The sequence below is a fragment of the Mesocricetus auratus genome, unplaced genomic scaffold (genome assembly GCF_017639785.1).
Source record: "Mesocricetus auratus isolate SY011 unplaced genomic scaffold, BCM_Maur_2.0 Super-Scaffold_100004, whole genome shotgun sequence".
Classification (NCBI taxonomy): domain Eukaryota; kingdom Metazoa; phylum Chordata; class Mammalia; order Rodentia; family Cricetidae; genus Mesocricetus; species Mesocricetus auratus.
In genome coordinates, this window is record NW_024429189.1 from 83,529,708 (window position 1) to 83,552,013 (window position 22,306).

The following is a 22,306-nucleotide window of genomic DNA, read 5'->3' on the forward strand; positions in this document are numbered from 1 at the left end:
AAATATCATCCATCCCATTCTTGTGAATCCAAAGTTATATATGTAGTTATCTTTTATCATAACTAAGGAAAACTATAATTATAACTGTCTGTCTTCAACTCCATCAAAGACCACAGAAGGGTAATATATAAACACTAGGATTGACAGAGACATCTTACTGCCTGGACAGTCACCCGAAGTTCCTCTGTAACATTGGGGCATCCATCTTCAGCCCATAGGCCACAATGTGTCTGGAACACTTCTCAGCAAAGCAGGAAATTTCAAACTGTCCATCTGCATTGGCAGTCTGTCAGTCATTTTTCTGTGTCCTGCAGAAAGTCTGGTAGACTCTTCCATGAAGCAGGAACCCTGTAAGACTGAGTTCAGCAGTCACTTTTCTGTGGGTCCTGCATGTCCAGTTTATACAACAACAGTCAAGCAGTACAGGCAAGAGCAGTTTCTTGCCCAAATGGCTAATCTTGCCATGTTGAAAGCAAACTCCATAACAAGTTTCTTTGATGCCCATCTTCCTCTCAGACATAATTGGTGCTGCCAAGAGCAGATATTTCTCATTGTCAAGAAAAACCCTAAACCATTTTAAATGCCATTTTCTGAAGGTCTTTGAAAGGTTTGAAGACTATCTGTCTCAAATATATTTCTGTATATCTAGAAAACCTAACTTACCTAACTATAAGTTCTGACTATTATAAGTAACTATCTATAGTCTGTATTCAATTATGCATTATGTTTTAAAAGAACAGTATAAGCACAATACTTAATCAAAAGGAGAAATATACGCATCACAAAATTGACCTTGAATTTGTATAAATAAATGAAAAACAATACCCATAACATAATTCCCCCTTTTACCATTAAAAAGAGATTGATTGTGATCATTAACCAATTATAAACAATCCCATTTAAATGAAAACAAGGGGTTATAAACAAGATGGGAATTAGGACGTCGCTCATTGCAAACTGCTTCGTGCTGGAAGGGGGCACTGTTCATACCATGGGGATCATGACAAAACTCAGAAACCTGTATAAGTCCTTATTTTCGTGGTCTGTAAAGCTGCATCATCTTAGCTGTTTCAGTTGTTGGAACACCTGGTCCACTGCTTCCGGGGGTCTTGGTTCATCAAACCACAGAAGCCTGGAAGGAATCCTCAGCTTTTCATTTTCTGTAGAAACATAAATAAAAACTCCTTTTCCAAGTAACATATCCTTATACTTAAATTTTGAAGTCAAGGTATTTTTAAAAGATATAAGTTGAATTAATTTAGCAGTATTTATAAGTAAGTGTACTTTATCAGTTGTTCCTTCCTTAGCAATGAATAAACTGAAAAGCACAATAGTATACAGTATCCAGATTCTCTGTGTATTTTCCATCTTTACGTGGCTTATTTATTTATCTATTATTACTTTATTTATTTTACTTTTATTTATTTTTCTTTGAGACAGGATTTCTCTTTGGAAATCCGCCTGCCTCTGCCTCTGCCTCTGCCTCTGCCTCTGCCTCTGCCTCTGCCTCTGCCTCTGGAGTAAATCCTACCAGCATGTGCCACCACAACGCCAGCTTTTGTATTTATATGCCACTTTGCCGTTTCATTTTCTCTCTCAATCTCATGTATATTTTTAAACACACTGTAAACCTTTAGAGGTTTTGTTCGTCCAAGTCTGACTTTACTGTAAATCTTTACGTTTTTCTGGCCACGTGTCTTATCTGTAAAACCACAGCTGTTTAAACTGCCGTATTTTCCAAGATGGCGGGCGTAAGCGTGACTCCAGCTTATGGCCTCAGTCCATGCTGACATCCAGCAAAAGCTGCCACTTCCAGCTGTATGTACACACCTTTCAATCGTTAGCAGAGTCTCTTAAAACAACCTTGCTGCTGATTTTTTTTTCTTAATGCCGAGTCAGGAAGACTAACTTAAGCCAGCGCGAGTCTCTGCTTGCTGCTAACAAAACAGAGCCCACCTGAGAAAATGCTGCTACCAAAAATCTGTGCCTCTCTCCGTTCTTCTGTTTCTAAAATTCCTTTAAAGCTTGTGTCATTCTGCGTGGAAATTCATGATCCCACTCCTGATCACCATTTTGTAAAGAGAAGCTTTTTCTTTGAGAGAAGCCTTCCCGCCAGCCTGGTTCTAGAGCCGCATCAGTCCCAAATAAACACACAGGAGGCTATATTAATTATGAAGCTGTTGGCCTTGCTAGCTCTGACTTAAGTAATTACCCCATAATTGTTAATCTAAGTATGTCTCTTACCGGAGAATAGTTCCAGGCTTCCTACCCCCATGGCGTTACATGTTGACTCTCTTGTGTTTCTCCTTCCCAGAATCCTCCTGGACTCCTAGTCCCACCTATCTAGATTCCTATTGGCTCAACAGTGCTTTATTGACAAAGGACTTCCCCAACAATATTACCTTAACTGGCATCCATGCTTCTAAGAACAAACTCTCACCCACCTGCCTACAAACAACCCTAATGAAACTTAATGGGTCACAGACACACAGAGATTCACACAGAGACAGGAATATAGGCGACATGGAGGTAGAGGGGGGAACCTTCTGGAAAGAGGAAGGACATTATCTGGAAGGGGAGAGATGAGAGAGTAAGGGAGGTAGGTATGACCTAATACATTATTTACATGTATTAACATGTCATAATAAAATCTACTACTGTGTATGACTAATATATGCCAATAAAAATGTTAAAATATTACCTTAGCACAGAGTCTTTCTTGACTCCAGTATGAGCCGGTACTGACCTCCAGATTCCTCGACCTTCTATCTGCTCACCTTGCAATATTTCACCTTATTAGTTCCCTTTACTACATTTTGCTTTTTGAGACAGGATATCTCTATGCAGCCCTGGGTATTCTGGAGCTCACTGTGTACACCAGGCTGCCCTTGAACTCACAGAGACCTGCCTGTCTCTGCCACCAGAGTGCTGAGATTGAAGGTATGTGGCACCATGCTCCACCCAGCATCCATTAATAGTTTATTTGCTTATTATGACCAACTTATGTTCAGTTTCTCCAAGTAGAATGTAAGCATCAACTGTGGACCTGTTTACTGCCTATACTCTGGGGCAATGCTTCCCTGGCATGCCATTGATATTTGAAAATTAATGAGTAAATGAGACAAAAACAAATGAGTTAGTGAAACTATTAATACTTAAGTCAAAAGTTTAAAGTAGTTAGTAATAAATACAAGGGTAGACTGTGGCCAGTGTGTGTGTGTGTGTGTGTATGTGTATGTGTGTACAAACTACATACATACAAATAATAGTTGTTTTACATAAATAGAAATTGTATATACTTAAGAAGCTGACTCATCTGTGTTGGTGTCCAAGGTCCATGATGTCTCCTGAGACAATGTTAGTGTGCATGGTCTGTGCTCCCACAGGAGGCCATGTTAGTGTCCATGATCTGTGTTCCCATAGGAGGCTATGTGATGTCCACAGTCTGTGCTGTTGCCTGAAGTCAAGTTGTTGTCCTTGGCCAGTTTTGTCATCTGAGGCCATGTTAGTGTCTGTGGTCCACCTCTCCTGCAGGAGGCCATGTTCAGAGCTCAGTGATCTATACTGCCACCAAAGACCATGCTGAGGTTGTCGTCCATGCTGACGCTGGAGGTCATGCGGATGTCCATTGTCAATGCCGTGGTCAGAAACCATATGGAAGTCCATGGTCCACGCTGCAGCTGACTGAAGGGCAAGGAAGAGGTGGAATCAATGACGGCAGACTCATAGTTGAGAATGTGAGACATAGAAGGCTGCTGTGACAACTTCTCTCCCCCCCTCCACCCCTCCTCCCAAAGAGACAGTCTAGACAGGAAGCCATTAAGAAGAACTCTTTAAAATTGTGATAGAGATTCTGTCGTATAGCTCTTCACACTTGATGACTTCTTGCAGGGTTGAAGGTGGGGAAGGAGTCGTCTTTTTTTTTAAAGGTTGATCACTGGAAGTTTGACTGTGCTCCAGTCAGTACATGGACAACATAAATTGGACTTGATATATTTTTTTCTTGGGGGTGGCCATAAGGGTAGAGAGTGTGCATGGACCTGAAAAGATGGGAGAATGCGTGTGATCAGGGTGCATTATGTAAACTCCCAAATAATCAATATAAATACTATGTTTGAAAAAACAGACTGACTCATTTGAAGACAAAGTTTTACTCATGCCTTTAATCCCAGCACTTGGGAGGCAGAGGCAGGAGGATTAAGACCAGCCAGGTCTACAGAATGAGTTCCAGGACACACAAGGCTGCACAGAGAAATCCTGTCTCAAAAGGGAAAAAAAGAGAAAGAAAGAAAGAAAGAAAGAAAGAAAGAAAGAAAGAAAGAAAGAAAGAAAGAAAGAAGAAAAGAAAGAAGAGGCTGAGTGAAGTCAGGAGCCTCCAGGTTTCATGGAGAATAAAAAGTTAAACAGCTTGGGTGTTTGATTGCAGTTTTTTCTGAGATGTAAGAGAGGAAAGCAATAGTTTTATCAAATAACATCCTATTGAGGCCCAGTCCTTTGGCCAACAGCACCCTTTCACAGTTCCCTAACACTGGAGCACAAACTATCCTTTCATGATTGACTTAGACCTGTGACTTACTCCTCACAAAATCCTAAGCCCTCACATCATCCAGATGGGAAGGTCAGAGATCACGGGGTTGCTGGCTCCCCATCCGTGCTAGGGCAACCTGAAGCTTTTTTTGTTGTTTGTTGGTTGATTGGTTTGTATCCCAGGCTGGCCTCAATCATGTTGAACTTGCTGAATAGCTGAGGATCAACTTGAAATTTTAAGTATATATATTTAAATTATATATTTATATAAATTTATATATTTTAAGTATGTATATTTAAAATTTATACTTGAGATATATAGATACCTTTAAAACTTCATGCTTGTTCTCAATTACACTATTTGTGTGTGTGTATGTGTGTGTGTGTGTGTGTGTGTGTGTGTGTGTGTGCACGCGCACGCACCCTAGCAAGGACCTATATGTCACAGAAACAACTTCTTTTTAGAAGTTGTTTCTCTCCTTCCACTATGGGTTCCAATGATCAGGCTTGCTCTATGCAAGCACCTAATCCCCATCCCCCTCCTCAGATATCTCCTAGACTCTGGTCTTGAACTTCTGATACTCCTACCTTTACTTCCTGAGTGCAGAAATTACAGGCAAGCATGCACCACCACACCCAATTTTACAGTGTGCTAGGCATTGAACCCAGGACTACACACATGCCAGGGGAGCCCTGCACCGACTGGGATATGTCCCCAGACAAAGAAAAAATATTCCTTATCTGGCTTACTTAACAGCTTAGAAAGAAGTATAACCAAATACAAAGACTCCCAGAACAAAGATCTGATGTACCAAAATCCAACAGTGGAGACTTTGCAGAGAAGTTTTATGAGCTCTCCTCTGGATTTTATACTACCTCCCTAACTCATCAGATTTGGGAATTATTGACCTTGCTTGTTCCTCTTATTTGTGTCTTTCACAGATGGTGAAAATAGTGTATATGAACCTTGAACAAGAGATATACAAGACAAATCTGTGCCATGCCTATCTGGCTGGACACGGAACCACCTCACCTGCAAAGATCTTCTCCCTAAGTCTAGTTCAGTCTGAATCCCAGTGTAAGCCCTGTGGCATTGGTGCTTATAGATGGATCTGTGGCATGTACCAGGATTGAAGAATCTTAATCTAGAAGAAAAGACTATCAAGAAACTACTTTTGCCTTCTTGTTTTTAAAATCATGCCACCCAAAAGTAACTTGGAGACGTCCCAGTCCATTGATGAAATGTTTTTGCTTTGCTGTTTGGTTTTTTGTTTTGTTTTATTTTGAGGAGTTTTGGTTTTGGTTTTGGGTTTGTGTGTGTGTGTGTGTGTGTGTGTGTGTGTGTGTGTGTGTGTGTGTGTGTGTGTGTGTGTGTTGCTTTTTCTTTGTTGGGGATAGATGCTCAAAATGTAGCTCCGGCTGACCTGGAAATTGCTCTGTAGCCTAGGTTGGCCTTTAATTCATGATCTTTTTCCTTTATTCTCCCGAGTTCTGGATGACAAGTATGTGTCACCAAGTCCTGATCTACTGAGAGCTTAGTAGTTTAGGATGGTGGTGATGGGGAGGGATTTGTCTAAGATCAAATAATAAGTGAGAGACTAATTGAGGGCCTGAATGCAGATGTCTCGTTTCCAGAACTGACATCACTTTCACAACAGTAAAATCTTCTGATCCATGGCACTTAATTCCCTAAGCAGACTCCAGAGACCTCACGGTCTTTCTCAGTTTCTTGGCCAGTCTGGGGACCCTGTGGCAAATCTAGTCAGGAACTAGTTTCAGTTTAATGGTGGGTCGGATAAGCAGCCAAAAGAATCCCAGGGAAATGGTTAACAGCATATATCACCGGGTCCCTCCTGCAGATTCCAACTGAGACTCAGGCAGGACCCTCAGTGTGTGAGGAGGACAAGGATTGTGGATGACTGTTCTGGGTATTTGGGCAAAACTCCCAAATGTGATTAAAGTCAGGTGATGGCTCAGTGGGTAAAGGTACTTGCCATCAACCATGATAGCCTGAGTTCAATTCCCCAGTACCACATGGTGGAAGGGAAGAAGTCATTCCTAAAAGTTGTCCTCTGGTCCCCACAAGTGTGCCGTGACATGTGTAAATACCCATATGCACAATAAATATATTATGATCTTTTAGAAATTAAGTAAAATGTTACTAAATGAAATGTTTATCCCACTTAACTCTGATTTCTACTGATTTCTCAAATGTGAAGCTATATGCTCGTGAAGGCCCACCAAATTAGTAGCGACCCTCATCACCTCACCCCCGTGGGTCGGGGGTCCCTTCCCAGGGGTCGCAACCAATATTTGCCTCTAAAATATAGAAACAAAAATTAAGGGTGAATCATAAAATGGCGGTTTGCTAAGTGTGGTGGCACAGGTGGCATAAATGCGTGGAGCACTGAAGTGGAAATTTCAGGAGTTTAAGGTCACCTCAGTTGCATAGTGAATTCAATGGCTATTTGGGCTACATGAGACCCTGTCTCATAATAAATAAATAATAAGTATCAACAGAAATATAAAGTTATGGCTTATTTAATCTCATATAACAAATTTATACTTACGTTGTTGTTGATGTTAGTTTACTGGACTCTTGGAAATGGAGGCATATGAATCTAGAAAGCTCTATGAGACCTTCCTTTTCATTGTTGTCTAAATTGGAGTTGTATGGCCAAATCAAGCTCTATAACTATGTGCCTGAAATTAAGGGACTTCTGATAGAAAAGAATCAGAGAAAATACTAGGGATCTGGAAAACAGCTGAGAGATCCCACATGGATAAAGACTTCAGAGTGTTATCACCCAGGCAAATGCAAACCTGGCCCCACCCCTTGGGGACCTAGTGCATATGGCTTGCAGTACCCTGGCTCTGTAAACAGGTGCAAAGGTCCCTTTAAGAGGCACGTTCGGCTCTCTTTCTTCGTTTTCTCTGAAGAGGCAGATAGGTCTCCGTCTGTCTGTCTGTCTGTCTGTCTGTCTGTCTGCCTGCCTGTCTCTCTCTCTCTCTCTCTCTCTCTCTCTCTCTCTCTCTCTCTCTCTCTCTCCTTTCTTCCCTTCCCTTACGTCCTTTTCCCAATAAACTTTCCACATAAATCCTGCCTAATGATTTATTTTCTCTAACCCACCATGGGACCTGCTGAAAGTCCCATGTTGCACCATATTCATAACAAGAAGTACATTCATCTGCCATCACCCACAGAGACTCACATCCAAGACCCATTTGCAGATACTAAGATCCATGGGTAAGCAAACACTTTATATGAAGTTTCATGATATAAACACATCCTCCCGTAGACTCAAAACTGTCTATGGATGATTCACTATACCTCGTGCAATGTAAATACTGTGTGGATAGTTTACTAAGTAGGAAATACAAGTAAAATAAACCTAAGTATGCTGAAGATAAGCATCATTTTTGGAGTATTTCTACCAATAGTTTAGCCCAATGTGGAACATCTGAACATGGAAATCTGACTTTAGTACTTTTAGACAACCAACTAAAAGTATGTGCTACTTCTTTGGCAAGTCACATACAGTCTATATACGAAGTTCATAGAGGTGTCATTCCTTCCCCTGAGAGAAGTAAGCACAGAGCAGCAAGCACAGAGCAGGACATAACTTCCATACCCAGGTCAAACCTAGTGTCTCTATATGCTTGATCTTCTTTGGGGGGGCAGAGGGGCAGAGATAATTTCATATTTTGTATTATATATTTGTATAATTTCATTTTATTTATTCAATTAACAGTTCTCACTATACAGCTCAGGTTCATGACCTTCCTGTGTTCAATTATACCTAGTTCAGATCACATCTTATAAACATGGAAGCTTCTCTAAGAAAAACCAGACTATTTCCTTCCAGAATACATAATATATATAATGATTGAAAAATATAGAAATAAAAACTATTAATTTCTTGCCCTCTCCGTGGAGAATCTTTGATTGGTCAATCTCTTGTCTCCTAGTTCTATCAGTTATGAAACACTCCCTGTGTTCCTTCCATGGCCTTGGGTAAGATATGATATTCCTTATTAACCACTTTTAGAAAAGCAGTCAGTGCTCTTAACCTCTGAGCCATCTCCTCAGTCCTTATTAACCACTTTTAATGCCTATATCTGAAGTGGGTGTTCAGGAGAAAGTTACTTGCTAGTTTTAGCAATCCCTGCATATTTGTACAAGTTTGTATAACCAGGGATTGTCTTTGGGGTTGGGTAATTACATGCCATTGTTGGCAAGCCTTAAGGTGTCTTTCACAGTAAAGTGCCTCTCAAAAATTCAGAAGATCTATGTATTTGCTTCTGGTCGATTCTCTGCATTAGTAACCACAGCTAAAGATCTTGTCTAGACACAGTCTTTGAGGCTAAGAATTGTTGTCGCCCTCCTGTTAGACCCTGTACTCATCCAAATCCACCAGCATTTAACTCACACAATTAGGGCTTTGTGTCGGGAAGCTCTGGTTTTACCAGTCTTAAGAGTACCGCTTTCCCACCTCTGCTTGTATTAACTTGGACTACCAAAGACTTCAAAGAATGAGATTCCATTCATTTGGGACAAAGGTCATACATACATGGGAAGGACCTTCCTAAATAAAATCAAACCTTCTCCCCTCTTTGATTGCAGGCTAACTATCTAGCTTAAGTTTGCATTTCATTGTAGGAATTTTTTCTCTAACAGTCATTAAACTAACCCAACACATGTAAACACCCTAAATGTTTCTCCCCATTTTCCATTCCACAGCAACCCCAGTCAACTCATAATCTATAGTCAAAGACTGATTTGCCAACCGAGTGTTTAAGTGTCTGTTATGGTAAATGCTCCCAGTTTAGGGGAGAGAGGTCTTCAGTCTCCATCCTGACCTACCATTTTAAGTCTTTCATTAATCTGTTTCCATTTTTAAAACCCAAATTCTCTGTCAGTCAGATATGCTGTCAGCTACAGTTCATTAAAAACTAACCATAGTTATGATTTAGGTGTGGTTCATTTGTTTCTCAAAGATCCATTGTGACTGAGATCTCATTCCCCGGGGTGACTGTACTCAGTGATAATGTGGATTTTTAAAGAGGTGTAGCCTAGGGGAGGTTCTTAAACTATTCAGATGTACTCTGGGGGCCATTATCACTCAAACAAACCTGGGCTTCCCCATTCTTAATAATAATAATAATGTGATTATCTGTTAGTGTTGGCTCAGCACCACTGCTGTTCACACCACAGGGAAGAAACAGTTTCACCAAGAAGCCTATGTTGAGCCATTTGTACTTTGAGTATAAAGATTTCTCAAGCTGTAAGTTCAATAAACCTCCTCTTGTTAATAGGTAAAAATGAATAATAAATTATTAGGTATTAGGTGTGTGTGTGTCTGTGTCTGTGTGTCTGTGTGTGTGTGTCTGTGTCTGTGTTATTACATATGTGTGGTCATCTATGTCACCTCATGCATGTAGAGGTCAGAAGACAACTTTGAATAATCGGATATTTTCTTCAACCTTTATGTGGGCTCTGGGGATCCAGTTTAGGACTTCAGGCTTATACAGCGGGCTGGTGAGCCATCTCCCTGGGCCCTGTGGCAGGTACTTTGCAGTGGTTAAAAGAAAAAGGACATAGTTAATACACCATAGTTTAAACAAACAAAAATATATTTCTCTACCAAGAAATGCAAATGTGAACAGTGACCTTGTTTAAAGTCAACAGGTCCTTAATGAGCATCTCTGTGATTCTTTTGGCCTCCCCCTCTGTGGTCACAAGGATATGTCCCACCTTCACACTATAGACAGAAGCAAAAGTAACAAGTGTCACTCAGAACACTTCCTTTCAGCTCGTATATGTTAAGGAGGGGAGTTTTTCCTAAACTATCCAGATAGATTTCTACCTACATCTCACTGATCAGAATTGATTCTCGAGCCAGTCTGCCTATGGGTCCATAGCTGAAATGGAAGGCTCTTGGCTGGGGGGGTGTGGGAAGTCGTGTTAACAAAGAATAATATCTGCGGGAATTCTATCAATAGTACCACCCACAGTACTGTTCCCAACAGAGGGGATGGAAATCTAAGTGGAAATTTTTTAATTAAAATAAAAATAAATAAAGCCTCCTGAACCTTTCTCATGATGCCACCAATTACACAATGTACTTGGTGGGTGTGGGGCTTCAGGAAAACTCCAAAAGCAAGAGATATCAGTTTTCTATTGCAGTATGACAAATGGCAGTTTGGGAGAAAACAAACAAACAAACGAAAACACAGAAACAACACCCTTCCAGCTTTTCTTCTTTTTTTCTTTTTTTAACCTGTTTTTTCCTTCCTTTTTTTATTTAAGTTAGAAACAAGCTTGCTTCACATGTCAGTCCCAGCTCCCTCTCCCTCCCCTCCTCCCCCACCCCCTCTACCAGGCCCCCCAGTCCCCCACCCAATCTCCACTCCAATCCCCAGGGACGATGAGGCCATACGTGGAGGATCTCCAGAGTCTGTCTTTCATCCAGGGCAAGGCCTATGACTTCCCCCAAGAGTTCAGGCTGAGAGAACATCCCTCATTGTGGCATGGACACTCAAAGTCTATTTGTATGCCAGGGATAAATACTACCCAAGGCCCCATAGATTACCTAGGTCTCTTCACTACGCCCACATTCAGGGGGTCTGGGCCAGTCCCATGCTGTCCACCCAGCCATCAATCTGGGGTCCAAGAGCTCCCCCTTGTTCAGGTCAACTGTTTCTGTGGGTTAAACCAGCCCAGTCTTAATCCCTTTGCTCATCAGTTCTCCCTTTCTGTCACTGGATTCCAGGAGCTCAGTTCAGTGTTTAGCTGTGGGTGTCTGACTCCCTTCCATCAGTCATTGGTTGAAGGTTCTGTTTCTCAGACTCTCTAGCAGTGGGATTGTATGCTGGCTCTCCCCTGATTCATGTCTAAAATTCATATATGAGTGAGTACATACCATGTTTGTCTTTTTGTAACTGGGTTACCTCACTCAGGATGGCTTCTTCTAGTGCCATTCATTTGCCTACAAATTTCAAGATTCCATTGTGGTTTTTTTTCCCACTGAATAGTACTCCATTGTGTAAATGTACCACATTTTCTCCATCCACCACTCTTCAGTTGAGGGACATCTAGGTTGCTTCCAGCTTCTGGCTATTGCAAATAATGTTGCTATGAACATAGTGGAACAGACATCCTTGTTGTATGAATGTGCATCTTTTGGGTATATGCCTAAGAGTGGAATTGCTGGGTCTTGTGGTAGGCTGATTCCCATTTTCCTGAGGAATCTCCATACTGATTTCCAAAGTGGCTGTATAAGTTGGCACTCCCACCAGGAGTGAAGGAGTGTTCCCCTTTCTCCACATCCTCTCCAGCATAAACTGTAATTGGAGTTTTTTATTTTAGCCATTCTGACAGGGGTAAGATGGTATCTCAATGTTGTTTTGATTTGCCTTTCCTTAATGGCTAGGGATGTTGAGCACTTTCTTAAGTGTCTCTCAGCCATTTTAGACTCCTCTACTGAGAATTCTCTATTTAGTTCTGTACCCCACTTTTTGATTGGATCCTTTGGTGTTCTGGAGACTTGCTTCTTGAGTTCTTTGTAAATTTAAAGATCAGCCCTCTGTCAGATGTGGGATTTGTGGATATCTTTTTCCCAATCTATGGATTGCCTTTTGATTGTCTTGCTGACTGTATCCTTTGCCTTACAGAAGCTTCTTGGTTTCAGGAGGTCCCATTTATTAATTGTCAATCTTAGTGTCTGTGCTACTGGAGTTATGTTCAGAAAGCAGTCTCCTGTACCAATTTGTTCAAGGGTACCTCCCACTTTCTCTTCTAAGAGGTTCAGTGTGACTGGATTTATGTTGAGGTCTTTGATCCATTTGGATTTACATTTTGTGAATGTCGATAGACATGGATCTATCTGCAGTCTTCTACGTGTCAGACTCCAGTTATGCCTTCCAGCTTTTTATGGTCTGAAGACCTTTAATTCCAAGAACTGTTTCTCCTGCTCCAGGACTCACAAGGTCAAACCAAGGCTGGCCTCTGGGAAGAATGATTGCATGGGCTCATACACACAGTTGGTAGAGGTGAAGAGGTTCTCATGATGAAGACTGAGGATCCCTGTTTCCTTTGAGGCTGTCACGTCACTCATATCTCCAAAAGGCTGCTCTCTGGTCCTTGCCGTGATTTCTTCCAAATCCAGAGAGCAGCAGACATGTCACGACTTTCTTTTGCTATAAATCTGACATAATATGAGTGTGAGTAGCTTAGGTCCACTTTAACCTCCCCATATGCTGGCTAGTTTTACATCAATTTGACAGAAGCTAAAGCCATGTTGGAAGAGGGCACCTCAATTGAGAAAATGTCCCCACCAAATTGGTCTGTGCTCCAGCCTGTGGTGTATGTTCTTGACTGATGACTGATGTGAGAAGGCCCAGCTCAATGTGGGCAGTGCCACCCCTGGGCTGTGGTCCTGAGTGCAGTAAGAAAGCAGACCCAGCAAGCCCTGAGAAGCAAGCCAGAAGCAGCGCTCCTCCATGGTTTTGTTCTCATTCCTACCCTCAGGTTTTCACCCTGACTTCCCTCAGTGATGGACTGTGACTCAGAAGTAGAAGATGCAATAAACCTTTTTCCTCCCCAAGTTGCTTTTGGTCATGGTGTTTCACCAGAACAATAGAAGCCCTAGTCAAGACACCCCATGCGATAGTCTACAGATTAACCATAATTAAGTTCCCAAATTCTCTTTTGCTGTGTAAAATATTGGATGTACTGGAGCAATGCTAGTGGGCAAAAAGCCACATTTTGGAATTATGTCTGTCACAGTAAGTGCCACCCCCAGCAAAAATTTCAAATCACACCATTTATTGGTTAGAGACAATTATATGACTTTATCTAATTTTAAGATTAAATTTGTTTCCCAAGGTGTCTGTTTAATAAAATTACATAAAAAAGAAAACCAAAGAAAGGAATGAAATAAAAACGTTTCTTTAAGAAATATTTTCAAGGGAGGCAGAGGCAGGTGGATCCCTGTGATTCAAGGACAGCCTGGTCTACAGAGGGAGTGCCAGGATAGGCTCCAAAGCTACACAGGAAACCCTGTCTCAGGGAAAAAAAAAACAAGCAAAAAAACAAAAAAGAGAAAAAATATTTTCTTGTCAAAATTTTAGAGAACAGAGAACAAAATTTTTAAATATAGCTGGGCATGTTAGCACACAATTTTAGTCCCAGCACTCGGGAAGCAAAGGCACATGGATTTCTGAGTCTAGGCCAGCCTGGTCTACACAGAGAGATCCTGTCTTAAGACAAAAAAGTTTTGTCACACAGCATATCCCCTGCTCTGGATGATAAAATCACTGTGTTAGGCATGCATGGCGGAACATACCTGTAATGTCAGTCCTTGGGACACACAGGCAGGTGTCAGAAATTCAAGGACATCCTTTAGTGTCCCACAGCAGTTTCCTCTACGTTGAAACATTCCCTCTCAGACACATGTTCTCCTTACATGTATACTATTGGACGCACACACACACACACACACACACACACACACACACACACACACGCACGCACGCACACGCAGTAAACAAATACTTTTTAAAAGATTATCCATCTAGGGTCACCAGCACAAGCAGGTCACATTTCATAATCCAGAGACTGGGTTTTGCGTAGAAATGCATGCCTTAAGCAGGGATTTACAGCTCGTTGTAATAAAAGCAGCACACAGGAGAAGGCTCCCACGGGGAGGCAAGCAGAGCACAGTGGTCAAACCCCATGCTTCACAGAGCCGTGGTCACAGAGTTAAGGCATGGGGGACAGACAGAGTAAGAGAGGGAAGACCAAAGGGACAATACAGGCACATTGCTGAAGGAACCAGAGACGCAAGAACTCACCCAACTCTGAATGCCAGTACAGTTCAAACAGTCCCTAATAGTTCACCTTCCCCAATCTCACAGGGAAGCATAGGCTGTTACTTCCCCAGAGCCTCAGGTTGCCACTGTGTGACCTTTGGTAAGCCCCTCTCCCTGCCCATCTAATTACTACATTTAACTAAATTGTACTCTCTGGGATTTTCCCTGGTCCTGCACTTCTCTAAGCATTTGAGCCATTTTCCCAAGAACAAATCTCCCAAGTTATCCTCATCCTCTACCATGTTTCTCTGTAAATCCCCCTCACACCTACATACACCTACTCACTCTCCTCCATGTACATCCATGGCCTAAGTTTAAACACACTTTTATAGTGGCTTTTGTTCCAGGATGCATTCCTTAATGTGGAGGGAATTTCTGGGCTTTTTCAGTCTTTATGCTTCCATAACCAGGAACCTGTTCCCTGGACTAGATGAAAATATATGTATCTCCTGAGGGGTGTGTGTGTGTGTGTGTGTGTGTGTGTGTGTGTGTGTGTGTGTGTGTGTGTGTGTGTGTGTTCCCTCATAGCTCCCTATCTTGCCATGAAATTCCCAAGACTACCCATAAGTCTCTCCTCCAAACTTCTGAGGATCCTAATCCTTGCAGGCTAGACTGAGGGTAGTGAGCCGTTATTAGTTCTGTGGGTTGCATTGTCTGTTCTTCAGGAACTCTTTAGATAAATGCTGCCTCTGAGCTCTTGAAATGAAGCAAAAGAAATGGAGGCAACTGGCATTTGGAAGACAAGTCGGATGTTGGCAGAGCACTGACAGCTCACTCAGTTGTCTCAAGCAAAGAGGAGGAGGTCCAAGGTGTGAGACTGTCAACCAGTGGAGAGTGTTGTGGCTTAGATGGGCCTTGTCTCCCAGTGGTCAGGATACTGGTAACGTTCACCCTAGACTATGTAGAAGGAGTGGAACCTCCAAAAGGTGGAGCACATTAGGTCATAGGAACTTCACTCTCAGGAGTAGATTACCACGTATGTCAGGCCTGGTAGAAATGGATGAGTTAGTTCTACCTTGAAAGCAGGTTGTAATGAAAAGGGCAAAGTCCTGCCAGTCTGGTTCATCATTGGCCTCTGTCTGTCTTTCGCACTCCTTTCTGCCGTGATGTAATCTGCAACGTGATCAGAAGGCCCTGACCAAGATCTCATAGACAGGCTTGCCAGATCTTAGACTTCCAGTTCCCCAAAGTGTTTGCTAAAATGCATCCTTGTCCTGGGCAAATTCCACACTCTTTGGTGTTCTGTTAGAGCAAGGTAAACAAGGCTAAGACAAGGAGGAAGCTACCTCAGCAGAGGAGCATTGCGTTGGAAACCAAAATCTGTTCCTCAGGATATTCAATAAAATTACACAAATTCTAGCCAGGTGTTGGTGGCGCTCTCCTTTAATCCCAGCACTCGGGAGGCAGAGGCAGGTGGATCTCTGTGAGTTTGAGGCCAGCCTGGTCTACAGAGTGAGTTCCAAGACAGCCTCCAAAACAATACAGTGAAACCCTGTCTTGAAAAAAAAAAGTACACAAATTCAGTTCCTTTCCGAAGCTATGGATCTATTGAAGTGGCCTGCCTTGGAGTTTTATCTTTTAAAATCCACCATACATAGGTTTCTCTGTCATTAAACTTATGGCCACTTTATCAAGCCCAAGGGACTTTGGTCTATTGTGCCCGTGTCTCTGTGGGATACATCGTTCATTCTTAGGAACTCCTTAAATAAGTGCTGGCCTCTGAGCTGTTTCTTGATTTCACTTGCATATCTTTTTTTAACCCACACATTAAAAAGATGACCCAGAAAAATTTACAAAGCTAGTATGTATTTGAATTCTAGGCAAGGGGTGAGGATTGCTGCATTTTTCAGAAGCTAGCGAAAATAGTACTGAGCAATGAATGATGCTAGATGCAATCTAATGGCTTGGGGTTTTTAAGACATGCATGCAAAAATAGGAGATGGGGGAGGAAAAGTCATAGTGTTGTGGCTTTTTATTATTTTAGAACCAAGAAGAACCCAAATAGAAAAGAGATAAAAGTGTGAGTTCTGTTTCGTAATCCCAGCATTAGGGAGATGTAAGTAGTATTATCAGGAGTTTGAGGCCATCCTGGCCTTGAAGTAAGATTGTGTCATTGGAAATAAGTTAATTGATATGATAAAGGAGATGAATTCAAAACTCTTCTGCTTGAAATAAAGCAATGAGACCCAGGGCCCCACCTCATGTCTGATCTCTATTTATCCCCAAGCTGGTCTTCACTTATCTTAACTCAACTAGCACCGATCCTTATTAGTTTGGATATCACTAGTGGAAAACACAAGAGTAAATTGCCCAAAAATTCGAAAGCATGTAAGTTATAAAACCTTTGACTCATAACTAACATGTAGGTTAGTCAAGGTGTTTCTCTAAAGTCACCTCAAGTCCAATGCCCCTCATCAGTTGCTCCAGTGACACAGAGGGCAAATGTTAACATCAAGGAATCCAATGAGTGGTCAGTGACACAGGAGAAAAAAAAATCAACATACTTAGCCATACACAAGAAAATCTGTGTCAAGAACTAGAGTATGTTTTCTTCTCCAAATAGAATGAAACTAAATCTGAGAAAGAAGAGTAAAATGTGAGAATATCCCTGATTGCCTTGTTTATTTTTATACTATTGAATAATACATGTACGTTTATACATATGTATATATTTGCAAACCACTTGATAATTCTTTGTGGAATGTCATGAAAAATGAGGTAGCAAAGATGTTTTAATGACAAAATGGAAAAGAGAGAAAGACACTTTGGGTGACAGGTAAAGATCTGGCAACAACATAAAACCTGCACAATTCAGTCACTCGTTCATCTCATTCATGAGACACTTGTTAAACATCATCTTGGCATGCAGGACCTGCAGCCAGGCCTTGAGGACTCAATGATGAGAGTTCTGCCTGGTAGAGCTACTGAGAGTCTCCACTCCTGGGCTATGCTACATAGTGAGACCCTGTCTCAAAACCCAAAGACTAATAGGAAGCCTGAAACCACAGTTCAGGGATTATGTACGTTGTTGTTTTTCAGTGTATGGATGTACAGAGTGCTTGAGACAAGGAATAATAGGGAAAATTAAGGTCACGGAAGTTTGTGGGACAACTCAAAAGCAGCCATCATGTTCAGGACAATACATTAGCATCCATAACAATTTGTGGTTCTTTGTTTTGCTTATCTTTCTCAAGATAGGGTTTCTCTGTATAGTCCTGGCTTTCCTGAAACTCACTCTGTAGACCAGGCTGGCCTCGACTCAGAGATTCACCTGCCTCTGCCTCCCGAGGGCTGGGACTAAAGATGTGTGCCAGCACCACCAAGCTTTCCACAACAGTTATTAAACAAGGAAAGTCATTTCACTAAGCAGAATGATCCCAGTCTAGTGGTCACTCCACAGGTTGAAGCACAACACCAAGATCAACACTAGGGATTGACCCTTGCAGCAGTGAGACCCAAGGTACACCTGGATCTCCATCAGGCCACCCAATGTAGGGCAACAGTCTAGAATCTAGATGAATCCAGGTACAGGGCAAACACATTAAGATTTTAATAAATAAATGAAAAGAAGAGGTCATTTGAGGTAACAGAGTCAGAAAAGCAAATAAAATAACCCAATCAATCCTAGCCAGTTTACCCTTGCCTATTGACCTACTTTTTGTTAGTTTTCCTTTTACTTTTTAAGTTTGTTGTTTTGGTTTTGTTTTGTTTTGTTTTTTGTTGTTTTGTTTTGGTGGGTGATTTTGGATTATGTTGGTGTTGGGGCAGGTAGTAATGGTAATTTTTCTTGTTGTTTTGGTTTTGGAGGGGTTTTTTGTTTGGTCGGTTGGTTTTTGGTTTTTCAAAACAGGTTTTTTTCTGTGTAACTTTGGAGTTTGTTCTGGAACTCCATCTGGCCTCAAACTCACAGAGATTCACCTGTCTCTGCCTCCCGAGTGCTGGGATTAATGGCATCAGCCACCACCGCCCAGAGGTGGTAGTTTTTTGAAACAGGTCTCCCTGTGTAGTCCTAACTATCCTAAAACTCACCACTTAGCCACCACTCCCCAACTCTGAATTTGTGGCCTCCCAAGTGCTGAGAGAATACACATGCTCAGCTTTGTCTGCTGTCCTTAATTTTAATTATTCTTTTTTTCTAGTGACAAAGTGTCTCCTTGTGGGAGAAATGACTTATGACACAAGGAAGGTTCTAGATTAGTAACCAGTAGCTCCCCCTGTAGCCAGCCGTAGCGTTAAAGCGTTTATTTAAACAAGATTCTAGAAAGGTCTACTTAAAACTTTGGTTTCATTTCAAAAGAAATCAAGAAACAGGATGAGTGTGTGGGAATCCACAGAGAAAAATTTCTTTTTTCTGTCTTCACTAGACTCTTTCCAGAGAAGTACCAGGTATGGTGGTGTACACCTGTGAGCTAGCACTCAGGCTGAGGCAGTAGGATTGTTTGAGGAGGTAAGTTCAAGGCCGATCTATGTTCCACAGCCAGACGTTCTCTCAAAGGTTCATGTTCAGCAAAGCCCGTTTCTACAAGGATAACAACTGCCCATTGTGAGGATAAGCAACCCGTTTCTCCCGTTTACTTTGAAGGGATCAGACCCTCACCCAGCACCCTGCTTTGGCAGTCATGTCAGGCTGCAGAACACACGTTGCTTAGTTTCAGGCCTTCTGCCCTTGCAGGAGCTGCCCTAGTCACTAGGAGTTCAGATACCCTCCACGTGGCAAGGAGCCAATCAGAAGTTAGCTGGCTGGCTCTGGGCATGCTTTACAGTACTTCACAGTAAAAGGGGTGTAACAGTGACATGCAAAGCATAGCAGCAACCACCCAGGGAGGGCCTATAGGCCATAACAACCGTTGACCAATCAACACAGGACAGGTCACCCTGACGCCCACCAATCCTGAGACTGTTGTGTATACCTAGACACACCTCTTGTACATGCCAATAAATTCCCCACATTGCCACCCCTTTGGTTCCTTCTCACTCCATCTACCATGATCAACCAACGAAGGGCCCGAGTTAAGACTCGTTAATATTAAAAGGCTCTTTGCTTTTGCATTGGAATGGGTCCCTTGGTGATTTGGGGGTTCAGAATATGGGCACAACAACTTCAGCTGTGACTCACAGTGAAATGTGGATAAGGATTCAAAATAAAAACACGACACCCTTCCTTGGTGTCCTGCACTGTTTATGAAGACTTGAAAAGGAGGCCAGCCCACATCACATCTGATGTGCTTTCAGGGACTCGTAATGCAAATAACAAGCAGTATGACTGCAAAGCTGAGGGGCTCCCAGCAGAGAGACACTGGAGGAGGGGAAATAAATACCTATATTTATACGTTGTCTGTTCCAGATGAAAGCAATTTGTTAAAAGATTTTGGGGAGGAAAATCTGTGTTCCCACGATAAAACAGAAAAGGTTTCTGGGAGACAGGTAGCATCAGAGATGGTTAGTGATTCTCAGTCACTCAGGAAAACTCAGATGCTTTCAGCATATGAGGCACACCCTTGGGTCTGAGGACTGTCACCATCTGTTCAGCTAAACCAGAGTCAACATATTTCCCATATGCTAGGGCTCTTGTTTTAATTTGCCAAACAGAAATTAATCTTTTCCTAGTCAGAATGTTTTACTGTGACCATAGGCAGAGGAAGTCAACAGCATCTCTATGAGTGTTGTTGGGTTTTGCTTTGTGGTGCTGCGGGTTGAAGCCAGGGTCTCGTACATGCCAGGTCAGCATTCTCCTGCTGAGCTACCTCCCAGCCTTAAAATTGTGTTTTGACCCCACTCCTGACTCACCCATTCCCCACCATTAAATTGTATACCCTTTAAATGTTTTATTTTATTTGATGTGTGTGTGTGTGTGTGTGTGTGTGTGTTGTTGGGTGTGGTGTGTGTGTGTGTGTATAGTATGTGTAGTGTATGGTGCAGGATGTGTGTGTGGTGGGTGTGTGTAGTGTTGGGTGTGGTGTGTGTGTGTGTATAGTATTGTGTAGTGTGTGGTACGGGCAGTGTGTGTGGTAGGTGTGTGTAGTGTTGGGTGTGGTGTGTGTGGTGTGTGTATAGTATTGTGTAGTGTGTGGTGTGGGCTGTGTGTATGTGATGTATAAGTGTATATAGACACATACTGCATGCTACAATATTCATATGGAGGTCAGAGGACAACTTTTTGGAGTTGTTTCTCTTCTTCCACCTTTTGATCTTCTGCTCTGAGTACTCCAACCTGGATAATCTTCAGTTGTCTTGACAGTTCTGTCTCTGCCTCCTGTCTCGACATAGGAGTGCTGGAATTGCAAATGTTAGCACCACATGCAGCTTTTTATGGGATCTGCAGTTGGCCCACCAAGTCCTAGCACCATGTCAGGGACAAAAGGACATGGGCAATAGTCTTAGGCATGTTCTCTGCCCACAAGAATCTCACAGACTTGTTAGGAATAGGAGGGAACAACTAGGAGATATCATCATGAAAGTATACACTGTGACATGGTGAAAAAAAAAGACAATGACGATGATAAAGATGGAGGTGAGGTATGACTCCATCATTCACCTGTACCTTCTCTTCCAAGGTTGTAGACAATACTCAACAAGAAGAGAGTGAACTTTTAAATCTCTCTAGTTAAAAATCTAGCTCACAACTTTAGCAGTCCCTTTAAGTCATGCATAGTTACATAATATTCACTTCCAAAACACCTTAACTCTTAGAAAATAATTCCTTCACCCATTAGCTGTTCTGTAACTCTGGTCAAAGCTTGGCCCATCTGTGATCTTTGATAAAAAAAATCATTAGCACTCTACAAATGTAGATTTATTCCTACCAAATTTTAATGCCCATAAAGAAACAGTATAAGAGATGTGCTGAGAGGCATTTCTAAATTTTAGAAAGGTAACTTGAGATCTAAGAAAGATATGCATTAGAATAACTGCTGCTGACTGAATTGTGTTTCCATATTAATTCATATGTTGAAGACCTAACTGCATTTGTATATGGAGGTCCTTAAAAAAGAGTTTAAGCTAAAATGAGTCAGTGACCTGGATTTTAATAAGTATGGTAAGTGTCCTTATGGAAAGATGAAGTTGGTGCATCATTAAGATTGAATATGAATCTCCCTCACTGACTCCTGTTTGGAATATTAGATTTCTAGCTAGTCCAACTATTTTGGTAGATTATGCGAACTTTAGGAAGTTAAGACAGACTCCTATTGGCATATATACATTTCAGTGGTGCCTCGGGTAATTAATGTTTGATAACATTTGTTGAAACAATGAATCAACATTATAAAGTTTAGTTAATTCAAGATACAACTTGAACTATCTGTAGTATCACAAGCTTAAGTAGTTGGGAGGCTGAGGCAGGAGGATTACAAGTTAAAGGACAACCTGGCTACATAGTAAGACCCTGTTTTGAGGGGAAAATATATACTATTAACCTGAGAAAATTAACTCTCTTATTATTTAAAAAGTATGTACATAGCTAAAGAGATGGCTCTTCCAGAGGAGCCAGGTTCAATTCCCAGCTCCCACATGGCAGCTCACAATTGTCCGTAACTCCAGTTCCAGAGAATCCAACACCCTCACACAGACATGTATACAGGCAAAACACCAATGCACACTAAAAAACAAAAATTATGTGGTTAAGAGCACTGGCTGCTCCTGCAGAGAACCCAAGTTCAATTCCCAGCAACCTCATGGTAGCTCACAACCTCCTATAACTCTAGTTCCAGGCAATCTGACCCTTTTTTCTGGCCTCCTCAAGTACCAGGAATGAATGTGATGTGCATACATGCTGGAAAGCAAAACACCCATGCACATAAATAAAAATAATACTTTTTTGGTCTACAAAAGCTAGTCCCAGGACAGCCTCCAAAGCTACAGAGAAACCCTGTCTCAAAAAACAAACAAACAAAAATAATAGTAATAA